We start from the raw sequence: 17,109 nt of genomic DNA, 5'->3' as shown, positions 1-17,109 counted from the left end.
AAAAGGTTTTAGCATGGTGTGATGTGTTGTTTTTTTTTCTTACCTTCTTCTTGTGTCCATGTGTCTGGCCAAAATTATTCCCTGGGGGATCAAACACCCATTTAAAACTTCCAGGCTGCACCAAGAGTGAAGAAGGGGTGGAGAGAGTAGTTTATGGTTTTAGATTGTTTAGGGAATTATTTATAGTAATGGTGTTTGCCTCTAGAATTTTTCTATTTAATTGGTGGGTTATTTTACATTGTTTATTGGTGAGTTTTAATTGAAGAGTTTTACATTGGTTTTAATAGAGCTAATGTCATTATACATCCCTAGTGGTTTTAATGGTTTTACCGAGTTAGGTTTGAGCCATTTAAAAGGAGTCCAGTTACTTTATCAAGATGTTCTGCTGCTGCTAGGAAACTGTTGCCATTATGCCTCGATGTACTTAATATGCAGCTTAAGCGAAAATTCAGACTGAAGAAACTCTATTGCCTACCTCCATCAATCAGGGACTCATCCGCCTCCGACGCAAGCCAATCAGCTTTGAACTGCTCCTCCTCAAAGCCAATCAGCATCCTGGGTTCATCTTAAAAAGAACTCCACATCCTCATCTCGGCCTTCTCCTCAGCGAGCAAGCAGTGGCTGGGCGTGTCTGGTTTGGACTCTGTCGACCGGTTTCAACCCACCTCCATCCCCTTCTCCACCATCGTACCAAGCTTCGCCTGGCTTTCCTTCGGTCCTCCTTCAACCTCGTCCCTATCAGAGTGTAATTCCTCCTGGACTCTCATGGAATTCCCTGTCACTCCTTAAAACAGTCCGGCAGAAGACCGCCATGCTGAGCCTGCTTCTGCCAGAGGTTTCTTCCCAAGGGGGAGTTTTTTTTTTCTCTCCACAGTTGCTTCATGCTTGCTCATCATGGACAGTTCAGGCAACCTGTGTTTATCAAGTTGGACATCAAGCTCAAACAGATCATCATATGGACTGAACAAACTTTGCTTATCTCCACCCCACCACCAGTTTCAGACCCGGGGGGAAATATCCCTATTCTCATACGCCTGCTAATGCATATTCAAGTATAATTCAGCGTGATTTTTTCCTGCCGAGGTCTGAGCGCCAAACTCTTAAAATATTGTATCAATAAAATTCTTCTAATTGCCTTTTCTTTCTGTGTGAGTTTTTCAGATTTAATTTTTTGCACTTGCATATTGAATTATTTTTGGAGAAAAGAAAAGAAAAAGGAGATAGAAGACCTCAAAATTGCCTGGTTTCCATCATTTTCTTCAGTACACCACTATTATTCCTACCGCTCATTGCATACCTGTCCACATTTCATGTCAGGAGTGCTGTCCTGCCACAGTGAGTACCCTCAAAGAAAAAAGAAGAGAAGAAATAAGATGAGCCAGATGAAGGAACAATGGTTTCAGCTTAATACCAGGGGGCAGCGTCAACCAGCGCCCCCAAAGACAAAATGGAGTAGCTTGTAAAGTCAATGCTGAGTGCACAGGAAGCCCACAATAAGAAGATGGAAAACGACAGGTAAATTTAAGAGCAGAGATGGAAAATGATTCAGCATCAGTTTAAAGACATCCAGCAGCAGGTAAAATTGATTCAGTCTAGGCCTGACAAGCTATAAGAGCCCAGGCAAAGAAGAGTTCTGCCCTCAAGTGAAAATGACGGTGAGGCAGACGGTGAAAATGACTGTGGTGATAACAGAGACTTGAAGGGCCAAGCAGAGCCTACAGTATAGGCTACAAACTGCAGATGGAGCCCAAGCTTCACCCCCTCTCACCAGAGGAGGATATTGAGCATTTCCTCACCACTTTTGAGCACATAGCCCAAGTTTGTCAGTGGCTAGAGGAAGAGCGGGCAGTCCGGTTGGTTCCCCTCCTGACCGGCAAAGCACACAGCACTTTTGTCTTAATGGACATTCGTTATTTAGACAACTATGATTGAGAAATTTCAAAAAAGCAGATCTGTGAAAAAATTATCCTAGAGCAGTTCCTTCGCATGGTCAACCAGGAAGTCTGGATTCGGGAGTAGAATGTTTGTTTCTGCACAAAAGGGAACCAGAACTGCTCACTTCTGCCGGGAGTCCCGCTACAACATGCAGCTAAAGACGTCCTGTGGGGGTGATCAAGGTTGTGGTCCTGTTCCGGCAGGTAATAGTAGGCTATCTTCATACAAAACACAACCAGCTAAAATACACTAAAACAGGGCACAGATGCAGGATGTTAGGCACTTTAAATGTAACAACTTAGGCCAATCAGCCGTCTTGTCCAGCACTTAAATCTAAACCGTCCTTACTGTGTTCGGTACCAAGGCCAGCTGCAGTACTGACAAAAGACAGGAGAGGGCGTACCAAAGAACAGAAGCACTTTGTGACTCAGGTTGCTTCAAGTCTGTAGTCCTGTCTAGTTTGGTCCCTGAAGAAAAGTGGTGTAGGGAGAAAACACCACTCATTTGCATACATGGAGATGAGCATACTTACCCGCCTACCTGTCTGATGTAGTTGTTTACAGCCGCTTGTGGGAAGAGCATCTACACCATCTTGAGGACATGCTGCAAAGAATCAAGGCTGCTGGGCTGACCTTCCGCCCCGGCTAATGTGCTGTGGCCCATCAGGTGTGCAATACCTGGGTTTCATCATCGGTCATGGCATGACCGATGGTGATAAGTTCATAAGATGCATGCTATTTGAGCCTTCCCAATCCCCACTACAAAAATGAAGGTGAGAAGTTTCTTGGGCCTGATGGGGTGGTACAGAACATTTGTGCCTTGGTTTTCTGACCATCTGCTGTCCTTACAAGCCTCACAAGCCTCACTAAGAATGCAGCCTCCAACAAAGTGTGCTGGACAGAGGAGTGCGAGAGGGCGTTCAAGGACTTGAAGGAGGCCATATGTAAAGAGCCCACTCTTCACAGCCCACTCTTCAGTCAGCCTTTCATCTTTCAAACAGACTCCTCTGCAGTGGGGCTCAGAGCAGTCCTGATCCAGGAGAAAGAGGGGTAAAGGAGACCAGTTGTTTTCCTCAGTCAGAGGCTGTTGGATCGTGAAACGAGGTACTCCGCAGTAGAAAAGGAGTGTCTGTCTCCCAACCGACATTATGTCCCCACTGCTGTCCAGTCTTCAACCATCCAGTAGGCACATTCATCTCAATTCTCATGTCATCATGGTGTCAGTTGGACCATAGGTTTCCTCAGACGTTATGTCTTTAAATAAAGATGTACTGGAGTTTGTCTCTGCATGTGTTAATTGTGCCCAGGGTAAAAACTACCATTGCGTCCCGGCTGGGCTTTAAGAGCCTCTGTCCATCCTGAATAGGCCATGGTCCCACATAGCCCTAGATTTTGTCACCAGTCTCCCGGTATCTAAAGGGAAGACTGTTATCCTCACTATTGTAGACAGATTCTTTAAAGCCTGTCACTTAATAGCCCTGTTCAAACTTCCCACGGCAGCTCAAACGGCCAAACTGTTGTTCCAACATGTTTTTCGTCTCCATAGGATTCCTACGGAAGTTGTTTACAATTGATTTCCCAAGTATGGAAAGGCTTTTGCCTATGTTTGGGGGCTAAATCACAATTATCTTCTGGGTTTCATCCACAGACTAATGGTCAGTGCCAACACATGGACCAAGAACTGGAGGACATTCTACGACATGTGTGCGCTGATAACCCCACATACTCATTTACCTTGGGTGGAGTATGCCTACAGTTCCCACATTTCTGCAGCCTCTGGACTTTCTCCTTTTGAATCCTTCCTCGGCTAACAACAAAGTTAAATGTTATTTTCTTCCACTTTCCCAGATTCCATCATTGTCTCAGTCAGGTCACATCTTCGTTCATGCCCCAGGGTTTGGAGGCAAACCCTCCAACGCGCCAGTGCCCTGGGTTGGTCAGGGTGAGTCTTGTGGAAATCCCTGATGAGGGACTTGTCTAGAATGAGTCGGGAGGCAACCCACTGACGTTCCTCTGGACCACAGCCCTCCCAATCAATAAGGTACCGGGTGCCCCTGCCCCATCTTCTCGACCCGAGGATGCGTCTCACCGTGTATGCAGGGGAGCCGTCAACCAACCGGGTGGGAGGTGGGGGTCTAAAGGAGGGAACAAGACTTGAGGTCTTGATTGGCTTAATCCGGGAAACTTGAAACGTGGGGTGGACCTTCAGCGATGGAGGCAGGCGCAGACGTACTGCCACCGGGTTCACCACCTTCGAAATGGGGAAGGGCCAGATGAATCGAGGTGTCAACTTCTTGCTCTCAACCTTGAGGCATAGGTCCTTGGTAGAGAGCCAAACCCTGTCTCCCGGCTGGTACTGCGGAGACGGTACCTGCCGGCGGTTGGCAGCATGAGCCAGAGCTTGGGAAAAACAGAGAATGGCTCTTCTAGCACTTCTCCATGCTCGCTGGCACCTCAAGGCAGAGAGGCGGGCAGACGGAACCCTGTATTACCTATCCTCGATGCAGAACACTGATGGTTGAAATCCGTAAACGATGTAAAAAGGAGAGAGGCCGGTGGAACAGAAAGGAGAGGAAATTATTGCACATTCAACCCAGGGAAGGTTCTGGGCCCACTTAGTGGGGTCAGACTGGCAGAGGAGGCGAAGTTTGGTCTCGACCTCCTTGTTGAGCCTATCTGTCTGGCCATCGGTCAGGGGATGGAAGCCCGAAGACAGGCTGACCGAGATACCCAACATGGCGCAGAACTCACGCCAGTATCGAGCCACGAACTGCGGCCCCCGGTCTGAAACAATATCAGTCGGTAGACCGTGTAAACGAAAAACCTCTCTGGTCAAGATTGCACCCATCTCCTTGGCTGAAGGAATCTTGGGTAGAGGAACCATGTAAACCATCTTGGAGAACCCGTCCACTATGGTCAAGATAACTGAGTGTCAATCAGAAACCGGCAGCCTGGTTATGAAGTCCATAGACAGGCTGGACCAAGGCCGAGAGGGAACCGGCAGTGGCCGGAGCAGACTGGACGGTGGCCTCCGGGAGACCTTGGCCTGGTTACAGAGGGGGCAGGCAGAAAGAAATTCTCTGACATCCTTGACCAAGGTGGGCCACCAGAACTGCGAGCGGACCACGTGAAGGGACTTGGTTTTTCCGGGATTGCAAAAAAGGTGTGAACTGTGACAGAAATCCAGGACCCTCCTCCTTAGGGGTTCCCGGGACGAAGAGTCGGTCCTTGGGACAGGCTTCGGAGACCAGAGCTCCTTCCAGGGATTGTCGGACCTCCGTTCCCGAAGTCGAGGCAGGTGAGCGCACACCTCCCCGAATCAGGCAGAATGAATCCTTGGCCTTGGTCCTGCTCCTCCACCTCAAACACCTCAAGAATCCAATGTTCCGTTGGAATGCGCATGCGCTGGCAGCCTTGGTTGACCTCCGCTACTTCCGCAGTTTTAGCACTGTTTTATCTTACTTTTACGCTCCATGTATAATACTAATTAGGTGAGTTTTCATCGCGGTTCTTTTCCCGCTTACGTGTCTCGCTTCACGAGAGCTGGAGTTTGTGAATCAACGTTACCGGTGAGCCAAGAGCGGCGACACCAGAGGGAGCGACAGTGCGGCTAGCTTGCTGCGGCTAGCTTACTAACATCACGGCTGCTAACCGGGACGAGGCTAACGTCCGGCAGCTAACCGACCTAACAGAGAAAACAACCAGTGGAAAACGACGCGTTGGATTGACAACAGGCAGAGGTAAAACTCTGCCTTGTCCGTAAGTACCGCTACTCACCACAGTTAGCTGAACAGCGAGAGATCGGCTGTGCTTGAACAACGCGTCTGGCCCAGGGTGTCTGTGTTCACAGAGAGACAGCGCAGTGGCCTCCAACTGCTGAGCAGGAGCCTTAAGGAAGCGGCAGGCAAAAAGAAGCAAAATAATGCCTCCAAAAGGATCCAAGACCGACGGGAGACAAGATGAGGACTATGTATCACTCACGCAAGTCAAAGAGTTGCTGAGCCAGCAAAAGCAAATGTATATGGAGTTACTCCAACAACAACAGGACAATTTTAAGGGTTTTGTTAAAATCATTGTGGACACTACTAACACCAGAATGGACGCAATGACACGAGAACTACAGGACATTAAAACCAGTCTGCAATTTACACAGAAAGACATTGACGACATTAAAGTAGAAAGTGCTAAGCACAAGGACCGAAATGACACGGTGCAGTCAGACATATTTAAAGTATGTGAGGGTATGATGACTATCACGGATAAAATGGAGTACCTTGAGGGGCAATCAAGGAGAAATAATTTGGTTTTTGATGGAATTCCTGAATCACCAAATGAGACTTGGGCTGAGACTGAGGAGAAAGTGAAAACTATTTTAAATGAAAAGCTAAACTTTCAACATAAGGTTGACATTGAGAGAGCTCACCGCACCGGTAAACATAGAGGAGACAGACCCAGGCCCATTGTTGTCAAATTTTTACGATACAAGGACAGATCAACTATTCTGCAGAGCACCAAGGCACTTAAGGGATCTAAGATTTTTATTAACGAAGACTTCACGGATGCAGTAAGGAAAAGGAGGGCGGAACTAATGCCGGACTTAAAAGCAGCACGTCAAAGAGGGGACATTGCTTACCTACGTTATGATAAGTTGATCACCCATCCACGTACTAGTACCCCTAAATTATCCAACAATGTATGACAGACAGCCAGACATAGCTGACGTTCACTTCTGAATGAGAAACATGCAACATATCACGGCCTATGAGGATATAGAGCTACCCGTATTCCAACACAGAAACTATCATCAGCAAGATATTGAAATTGACATTGATCCTGATAACAACTTCTATAATGTCAGCAATGATAGTTGTCACTATTACAGTGATGATCAGTTCAATAACAGCATTAAAATGGAACAAAAGCTGTCAATAATTCACTTTAATAGCAGAAGCCTCTATGCAAATTTTGACAGCATCAAACAATACCTCCAACAACTTTCACAGACATTCAATGTTATTGCCTTATCAGAAACTTGGCTCAATAGTGATAAGGGCATAGACTTTGAAATCAATGGTTATGAAATGGTTTGTAAGAACAGAGAAAACAAAAATGGAGGAGGAGTAGCTTTATATGTTGATAAGAAGATTAATTATAAGTTGATTGAAACAATGTCAACTGTGATGGACAACATGTTTGAATGTGTGACTATAGAAATACTCATGGAAAAAAGGAAAAATGTCTTAGTGAGTTGCATTTATAGAGCCCCTGGATCAAACATTGAAGTATTCAACAACTGGATAGAAGAAAAATTTATAACAATTAATCAAAAAATAATATTTTTCTGTGGGGATTTCAATATTGACCTTCTCAATCCAAATAGACATAGAATGACTGAAGAATTTATTAACACCATGTTCAGTTTAAGCTTGTATCCTAAAATCACCAGGCCCAGTCGCATTACATCGCACTGCGCTACCTTAATTGATAATATTTTTACAAATGTGCTGGAAAATAATTTAACTAGTGGAATATTAATGAATGACATAACCGATCACTTACCAGTGTTCATAGTCTACGACTGTAAGTGCAAAACAGACAATCAAAAAATAGAGACGCATTACAAACGGGTTACGTCTGAAGAGACACTAAGAGCTCTAGAAGCCGAGTTGTTGGCCTATGATTGGAGATTAATATATAAAATGAATGATGTGAATTCAGCATATGATGAATTTTTAAAAATATTTAAAATATTATATAACAAGCACTGCCCAATCAAACAATATAACAGGAAAAGCAATCAAAAAAATGAACAGTGGATCACAAAAGGAATACAAAAGGCATGTAAAAAGAAAAACAAACTTTATAGAGAATTTCTAAAACATAGAACGTCTGAATCAGAAAACAAATATAAGAAATATAAAAATAAGTTAACTAATATTATAAAAACATGTAAAAAGGACTATTATTATAAATTACTGGATAGGAATAAAAACAACATTAAGGAAACATGGAATATTTTAAATAGAGTCATTAGAAAAGTTAACAATAACAAATATCCAGACTATTTTATAGATAATGAACAGAATATAACTGATTTGAAAAGTGTCGTCAATAAATTTAATAGATTTTTTGTTAATATAGGACCTCAATTAGCAGAAAAAATACCGACTACAAAAACTGCAACTCAGCAATATCTAATTGAGAATAATCCCAGCTCCTTATATCTCAACCCCGTACTAGAAGAAGAAATCATAAACATTGTGAATAACTGTACAAATAAGACTTCCACTGACTGTGATGATCTGGACATGAAAACTATTAAAATAGTAATTAAAGGAATCTCTAAACCACTAACTTATATTTGCAATTTATCATTTCAAACAGGATCATTTCCCAACAAAATGAAAATAGCGAAGGTCAAACCAATGTATAAAACTGGCAACAAACACCTCTTCACTAACTACAGGCCTGTTTCTCTTCTCCCACAATTTTCTAAAATCCTGGAAAAACTCTTTAAGAAAAGACTGGAACAATTCATAGAAAAACATTCGCTACTTATCAGCAGTCAATATGGATTCAGAGCAAACCGGTCAACATCGCTGGCCGTAACTGACTTAATAGAAGAAATAACCAACGCAATAGATAGTAAGAAACTGGCAGTAGGGATATTTATAGATTTAAAGAAAGCTTTTGATACAATAAATCATGAAATCCTACTTAAAAAATTAGAACGCTATGGAATTAGGGGAGTAGTTTCTGACTGGATGAGGAGTTATTTAAAGAGCCGGAAACAATTTGTGAAATTGGGAGATGTGGAATCTGATTGGCAGGAGACTGTCTGTGGAGTACCACAAGGATCAGTATTGGGACCAATTTTATTTAATCTTTATATAAATGATATCAGTAAAGTGTCCAATGCATTAAAATTTATCTTATTCGCTGATGACACAAATATTCTAGCCTCAGGAGATAATTTAGAGCATCTTCTCTCAACAGTCACTTCAGAGATTAGTAAGTTAAAGATATGGTTTGACCATAACAAATTATCCCTAAATTTGGACAAGACGAAATTCATGGTCTTTGGGAACTGTTATAAAAATATTGAAATTCAAGTTCAAATAGAGGACGTAATTCTAGAAAGGGTTTTTGCTAATAAGTTCCTCGGTTTAATAATAGATGACAAAATCAGTTGGAAACCTCATATTCAACACTTACAGAGTAAACTCAGTAGAAGTATATCCATATTGGCCAGAGCTAGACATGTATTGAATGCTAAATCACTTCATACTCTATATAACTCTCTGATTTTACCATATTTATCATATTGCTGTGAAGTGTGGGGAGTTAATTACAAGAGCTCTTTACATCCGGTAACCGTCCTACAGAAACGAGCCATTAGAATCATCCATAATGTCGGTTATTATGAGCATACAAACCCGCTCTTCATAATATCCAGAATTCTCAAATTTGACGACCTTGTAGAATTTAAAATGGCTCAATTTATGTTCAAGGTATCAAAGAAGTTGTTACCTGAGCACATACAGAGCACGTTTTCTGAAAGAGAAGGGGGGTATAACTTAAGGGGTCACTCAATCTTCAAGATCCGCAATTTTAGAACAACAAGGAAAAGCTTCTGTATTTCAATTAAAGGTGTAAAGTTATGGAATAAGTTACATGAAGATTTAAAACAAAGCAATAGTTTAACACAATTCAAAAGAAGGTACAAAGAGGTAATTTTCAATAGATATACACATGGGGACAGAAAGCAATAAGGTGTGTATTGAAGATAATAACTTGGTGTAAGGGTTTAGAAAGATAAACCAGCATAAAATGGGAAAATGTATAGGTAAATATTAGTAACTGTTACTTCAAACTGCCACTTTGATTTTGATTTTTTTTTTTTTTTAATGACAGTAGGACTCTAAAATCTCAAGTGTTTAGGGGTAGGAGTTTATAAGTTCTCACTTCTTCCTATCCCGTTTTGAGCATGATATGTTAACTGAAACAAAAATCTGTATTTTCTCTTCTTTCTTATGCACTTCTTGTTACTGTGCACTATTTTATTTTTATATTTGTATCATGTTCGAATAAATAAATAAATAAATAAATAAAACATCCTGGACAAGGCGTCTGGCTTCACATTCTTAGAGCCAGGCCTGTAAGACAGGGTGAAGTTAAAACGACTAAAAAACAGAGCCCACCTGGCCTGTTGAGGATTGAGCCTCCTGGCAGTTTTTAGGTACTCCAAATTCCAATGGTCAGTCCAAACCAGAAAAGGGAGCTTGGAGCCCTCGAGCCAGTGCCTCCATTCTTCAATTGACAACTTAACCACCAGGAGCTCCCGATTGCCCACGTCATAATTGCGTCCGGCGCTAGACAGCTTTCTGGAAAAGAAGGCTCATGGGTGAATGCAGCCATCTTCAGACTCCTGACTGAGGACCGCCCCGACTCCAGAGCTGTAGGCATCAACCTCCACGATGAACTGTTTTTCTGGGTTGGGTGAGACTAGGACTGGAACTGTAGTGAAAAGCTCCTTAAGTCGCCGGAACACCTTGTCAGCTGGTTCACTCCATGTGAACCTCATCTTGCTTGAAGTAAGAGCATGGAGCATGGAGCATGACTGTAACTTCGGATGAAGCGCCTGTAAAAATTTGCAAACTAGGACTGGACGATAATTCAATAACAATATATATCGATCGATAGACGTGTGGCACGATAGGAAAAAACAGGGTCGATAAAACTTCGATAGACAGTTTTCCTTCCTTTCAGCCTATCATATTAGTTGATGCTACAGTCACTACTTCCTCTCGACCAATCGTAGTCGCGGACCCAGGCACACCTTCACAAAGCGCCGCCCTCTCAAACCACAACACAGAGCACTTGAATATGTCGCAGCAAGGAGCGGCGGAGGAAACGGTCCCAAAACGGGGTTTTACTAGTTCGCCAGTCTGACAGAAATAAACCACAGTGATTTGTAAAACTTGCAAGGAACCGGTAAAAACAAAGTCTGGTAACGTAACCAACTTGTTTCATCACGTAAGCGGCCCACACCCGCAGCAGAGCGAGCCGTTTTTAGCCTCGCACGGAGGTTCTTCCAAAACAAAGCCGGGTATAGCAGCTAAACTGGGCTCCCTTCTTTGTGATAAAATGGTATTGGTATATTTATTTTGGTCACTGGTCACTTTAGTTTATTCTTTGTCAGTATTTAGTAACATAACTCAGGTCTCTTAAGTTATTTTTCTTTTAAAAAATTCTGTTATGGTTAAAAAAGTTGGTTAAATAAAGATTTCTGTGTTTGTGTTCTTTATTAAAATAAAATCATTTAGCAATATCATAAAATGTCCAGGCAGAGATGCACATAAAATATGGTTTTAAATATTTTCAATAATTATCGCTATCGATCAATATGCATTTATTTTATCAATAAACTTTTTTCTATATCGTCCAGCCCTATTGCAAACCCCAGAAATCTTTGGAGCTGCTTCCTGTCAACCGGAGTGGGCCAATCATTTACAGCTCGGACCTTGGCGGGGTCCATTGCCATTCGACCTGGGGATAGGATGAATCCGAGAAATGAGGTGGAGGAGGTGTGGAACTCACACTTCTCGGCTTTGAGGTAGAGTTGGTTTTGCAGGAGGCAGAGAAGGACCAAGCGGACATATTGCTTGTGTAGGGTGGGGTTATCGGAGTTGATGAGAATGTCATCTAGATAAACAATCACAAAACATCCAATCATATCTCCTAGAACCTCATTTAGTAGGTTCTGAAAAATGGCTGGAGTGTTGGTGAGACCAAATGGCATAACCAGATATTCAAAATGGCCTGTTGGGGTGTTGAAGGTGGTCCTCCACTCATCACCCCCCTTAATGCGAACCAAGTGGTAGGCATTGCGTAGATCTAGCTTAGAAAAAACCTTGGCAGCCTGGACCTGATCAAAAGCAGAGTTCATTAGGGGAATTGGATATCGATTCTTGACAGTAATGTCGTTAAGGCCTCGATAATCAATACACGGACGGAGAGACCCATCCTTCTTGCCCACAAAAAAGAAGCCTGCCCCTGCGGGGGAGGAGGAGGGGCGGATAACACCTGCCCCTAGGGATTCAGCTATATACCTGCGCATAGCTTCGGACTCAGGGTCGGACAGGGAATAGAGCCGGCCTCTAGGAGGGGTAGTTCCAGGCAGCAGGTCGATAGAACAATCATAAGGTTGGTGTGGGGGGAGGCCCATAGCCTTTGCCTTGTTAAAAACCTCCCTCAAGTCGTGATACTCTGGAGGGACCTTAGACAAATCAGGGTAGAGATCTTCAGTCTTACCCACAGGAGAATGAAGTGGCTGAGCTCCACGGGCTCAGAGACGAGGCGAGAGTGATTGAGTTTGTGGCCATCCAAGGCGAGAACACTGCAGGGGATGAGCTTGGATGAAGTCGGATGTTTAACTTCCTGGCTAGACCTTTGTCCATGAAATCAGTGTCAGCCCCAGAGTCGATGAACACAGAGAGTCTGTGAGATTTGGTAGAAATGGTTAAGGTGGCAGGAAGTAACCGGTCTGGGGAGACAGCAAGTTTAGTGTAGCGCAGTAGAGATCCTCCCCCTCTACTACTGAGCTTGGTCTTTTACTGGGCATGATCGGACACGATGACCAGCTCCTCCACAGTAGAGGCAGACACCCTGCTGCTGCCTACGCTGGTGCTCCTTCTTAGTCAAACCAGCCTTTTCTAGCTGCATTGGCTCCGGGTCCGGTAACCTCTGAGGGGACGGGGGTGCGGCAGAGGGAATCTCAGGGAGCCGAGGACGGAGAGAGGGGGGCTAAGCGGCGCTCTCTCCGCCGCTCCAGAAGGTGGAGATCAACCCAGGTAGCCAGCTCCTTTAGCTGCTTAAGGGATTCCGGGTACTCCCGAGTGGCCAGCTCATCTTTAATTTGATTATTTAAATCATGAATAAAAATGTTCATGAGTGCATACTCATTCAATAAGCTCTCTGCAGCTAACAAATGGAAATCTATAATGTACTCTGAAACAGATTTCTCCCCCTGTCTCAGAGATAGGAGCCCCCTGGAGGATTCTTTGCAGAGCAGCAATGGGCTTAACACCATGGTTAGCTCTCTGGAGAAATCACCATACGAGTGGCAAATGTGAGAGTTGTTTTGCCACTCGGAAGCCCCCCAAAGTCTAGCCTTTCCGGCCAATAATGAAATAACATATGCAACCTTAGACCGGTCGGTGGGGAAAGAGGAGGGCTGCAGCATGAAGTGAATCTCACACAGAGTGAGAAACGCTCGGCAATGTTCGAGATCACCGCTGAAAAGCCCAGGCGGGGTAAGTCGTGGCTCGGGCTGAAACAACGTCACCCGAGGTGACGCAGAGGCAGATGGAGGCTATTGCAGAACTGCGGACAAGGGGAGTAGCTTGGCCGCGGAGATGGTTGAGAATCTCAGAGACGCCGGCCTCTAACTGAGAAATGGATTTCTCCACTCCCTTTCGTCACTGAGTGTCAGAAGAAGGGTCCATGTTGCCTGGAACGTACTGTGATGTACAGGAGTTGGACCCAAAGACAACCTGAAACAGGTTAGTGACATTAATTCAATTCAATTCAATTTTATCTATATAGCGGCAATTCGTGAAACATGTCATCTCGAGGCACTTTACAAAGTCAAAATCAATCATATTATATAGATTGGTCAAAAATGTCCTATGTAAGGGAACCAGTTGATTGCTTCAAAGTCACGACAAGCAGCATTCACTCCTGAAGAAATGTAGGGCTACAGGGAGAGTTGTCTGCATTGTCCATGGCTTTGCAGCAATCCCTCATACTGAGCAAAAAGGAAGTGACAGTGGAAAGAAAAAACACCCATTAGCGGGAAGGAAAAACCTCCAGCAGAACAGGGCTCAGTATGAAAGGTCATCTGCCTCGACCGACTGGGGGTTACAGAAGACAGAGCATAGACACAACAAGGCAGACAAAAAAGCACAGAAGCAAACATTGATCCAGTAATCTGTTCTACATTAGATCATAATAGCGGGTGATCTGAACATATTTCTTGATAGATTTTCTTTTACCCAATTTATTTATTTTGCTAGCTAAGTAAACCTGGGAAGAGATCACTCATAGCCTCTTTAGTAATAGCACTGGGAGGAACATAAACAGCAGTGGCGGTGCCCTGAGCGGCTGCAGCTGCTACATCTCCCAACAACCTGCGAGTATTTGTACAAAAATATGCCGCTTAGCACGCTATGAACTATGCCTAGCACGCTACAAACTATACATTGATCCAGTAGGTTAGTATATGACCGCCAGCGCCTGCTGGAGTTACGGTCATCAAGTGTTTTTGGATGCCTAACTACAACTACTCTAGATTGATTATGTGGCTTCGAGTGCTTCGGGCACAAGTCCCAGAGGCCCAGAATACAGCGGACTCGCTGAGCAGCACATTACGGAGGGGGAGCAAATGTAGGCGGTGTGACCGGCAACGGAAGTGCGACTGTCGAGGTGGGCTAAAAGCTAACCCCTACAAACCGCCGCACCCATCCATCTTGCTTTCCAACGTCCATTCACTGGACAACAAAACAGATAATTTACAACTTGAACTCTCCAAAGAGGGAGTTTTGAAACTGCTGCGCTCTCATCCTGACGGAGACATGGCTCAACTCAACGATACCGGACAACGCCGTTAGCCTGGAGGGGCTCGCTTTTTTCCAAGGGTTCCACAAAGAAAATGTACCCCAGATTTTTGGGTCCTTTTGTTATTGACTCGCTTGTTGGTCCCTCCGCTGTCTGGCTTAGACTCCCCGCTCACGTCAATGTTCACCCTTTGTTCCATGTCTCTCTCTGCTCAAATCTGCTCTGTCTAGTGGGACACACTTACCTCCTTCTTGGATTACTGGATCCTCACAATGAAAGCCAGACCAGTTGCCTGGACCATCACCCCCTGTCACACTTTCCTGAATAAATCTATTGAACTTTCACCTGTGTCCATGACTGTCTTATGAATCTGTCTGCTATCTGACTTTTTCACTTGAAAATGTGTCCATTAGCTCCTAGGGAGTATTGTTGGCCAGTGCAATCAACTGACTTTCTTTATTTTGAAAAGCTTGCAAAGATTGTCTTGTTTAAGTGCATTCTGAACCGGTGTCTGCCTCATCAAAAATGTAATTTATGGTAACACGTAATGACAATAACATTTCTTGATGATCATCACCGTTATATTTGGAGGAGAATGGAGAAGCTTGCATGCCGGAGAACACATCCTAGCTGCGAAGTACAGGGGTGGCATCATAATGTTTTACAGAAAAGACTGGTGCACTGCACAAAAATGATGGTATCATGATGAATTAACATGACTGTGAGGGGAAATGTTGTCTTTTTATAAAGTTTGTGTAAATATCTGGTTTAAACTACAATTATCATCCAATCAGCAAATAAAAAGTTGTGGCCACTCACTATTTTCATTCATCCTGGTATGTTTCATTACAATGCATTCACATCAAACAATATCAAGTTTAAAAGTTAAGACAACACCTCACAATATGCTGGGTTTGGAGTACAGCTGTGGATAGGGAAAGGGCAGAGAGTCTCTGAGAACATATAGGTCGAATGAATGCATCTCCAAGGAATATGTTTATTTGTACATACCAAAAGAGTTCCCAAATTAAGCCCTCTCAGATCTTCTCATTAAGGCACACGGCGGGTAATATTCTATATTGCACGACATGCCATTAAACAGAAAAGGCACCCGTTCCTTTATCTTTCCCAGGGGTGTTCTGTGGACACATGCTGATATATCTGTCACAGAGTTCTTCTTTTCTTCAAACATATTTACAATAAATAAATATTTGTGGAAATTAGCTACTGTTGCAGTGGATGACATGATCCTTCAGTTTTACAATGAGCTATTTTACTGAAGTTCAGTATTACAGCTGCTGTGTTGTCACTCATCAGGGATGAACTGACTAATATCATGTCAGCACTTTTAGACTTTTTAGTTTCCTTGGCATGATCTTATATTCCCAACAATTAACGGGCGAAACATGGGATGCAAAATATTTTTGTAAAACAGGAAATTAACAAATTGTTAAACAGTGCAACTGCTTTCCAGTTCAAGTACAGTTTTTGTAAAATATGTGTTATTCCACTGATCTAATGAAAAACATTTTATGGTAAAACACTTATTGACCACACTGATAATACCATGCATCCTTTTAAGAAAAGCTTTCACACTGAGATTACTTTATCTGTGTTCCTACTGATCTGAAATATCTCCAGTTGACAATTTCACAGTATGTGTCAGCAGCTGGAGGTCCATTGAGCATTAATTGAGCTTTAGAAAACATGGTTTGCCTTCTGTGCATGTAAACAACATTCCCATTACTGAGGTAACGCATCATTCCAGATTCATATAGACATCATATACGTAGACGCGTCGTTGGTCGGGTTCTGCCTATGCTGCGATGTGTCAGAGCATCCGCCATGTTTAATGTGGCAGTTACTCAGTCACTTAAACAGTATCAGAGGGACTTTAATCTCAGAATATACTTTGTATTCGTAATATTTTTATTTTTGTAATATTACAAGTTTATTTTCGTATCCCTTTAGCTTCATTCTCCTGAATTTATTCTCGTAAAGAATAAAAATAATTAAAATAATCTAACCTGGCCCTATTACTCCAGGAGTGAAATAATTCTTGAAACTGTGACTATTCTGGAAATGTTCCCTCTTAATTATCATAATATGATGTTTTTCTCATAACATTACCACTTTTATGTTTTTTTTTTATTTTTTTATTTTATTGTCCTAGGTCTTTTTTTATTCATATTAGTAATTTTACCTCTTTAATACTCCCCCAAAAAGTCTGTTCCTAAAGTTTCACATGTGACACGGTTTAGATTTAACAAACTGATCCTTATATTCATAACACATACACATATACACACACAAATATACATACATACATACATACATACATACATACATATATATATATATATATATATATATATATATATATATATATATATATATATATCTTTACAGTATGTTCAAGTCCTTCTAGGAGAATATTGTGATCAACTGTATCGAATGCAGCACTGATATCTAACAGGACAAGTGCAGACACAAGTTCATTATCTGAGGCCATGAAAATATCATTGGTGACCTTTACCAGAGCTGTTTCACTGCTATG

The sequence above is a fragment of the Fundulus heteroclitus genome, unplaced genomic scaffold, assembly GCF_011125445.2.
Source record: "Fundulus heteroclitus isolate FHET01 unplaced genomic scaffold, MU-UCD_Fhet_4.1 scaffold_566, whole genome shotgun sequence".
Lineage (NCBI taxonomy): Eukaryota > Metazoa > Chordata > Actinopteri > Cyprinodontiformes > Fundulidae > Fundulus > Fundulus heteroclitus.
The sequence above is the reverse complement of the archived record's forward strand: the minus strand, read 5'-3'. Positions refer to the sequence as shown.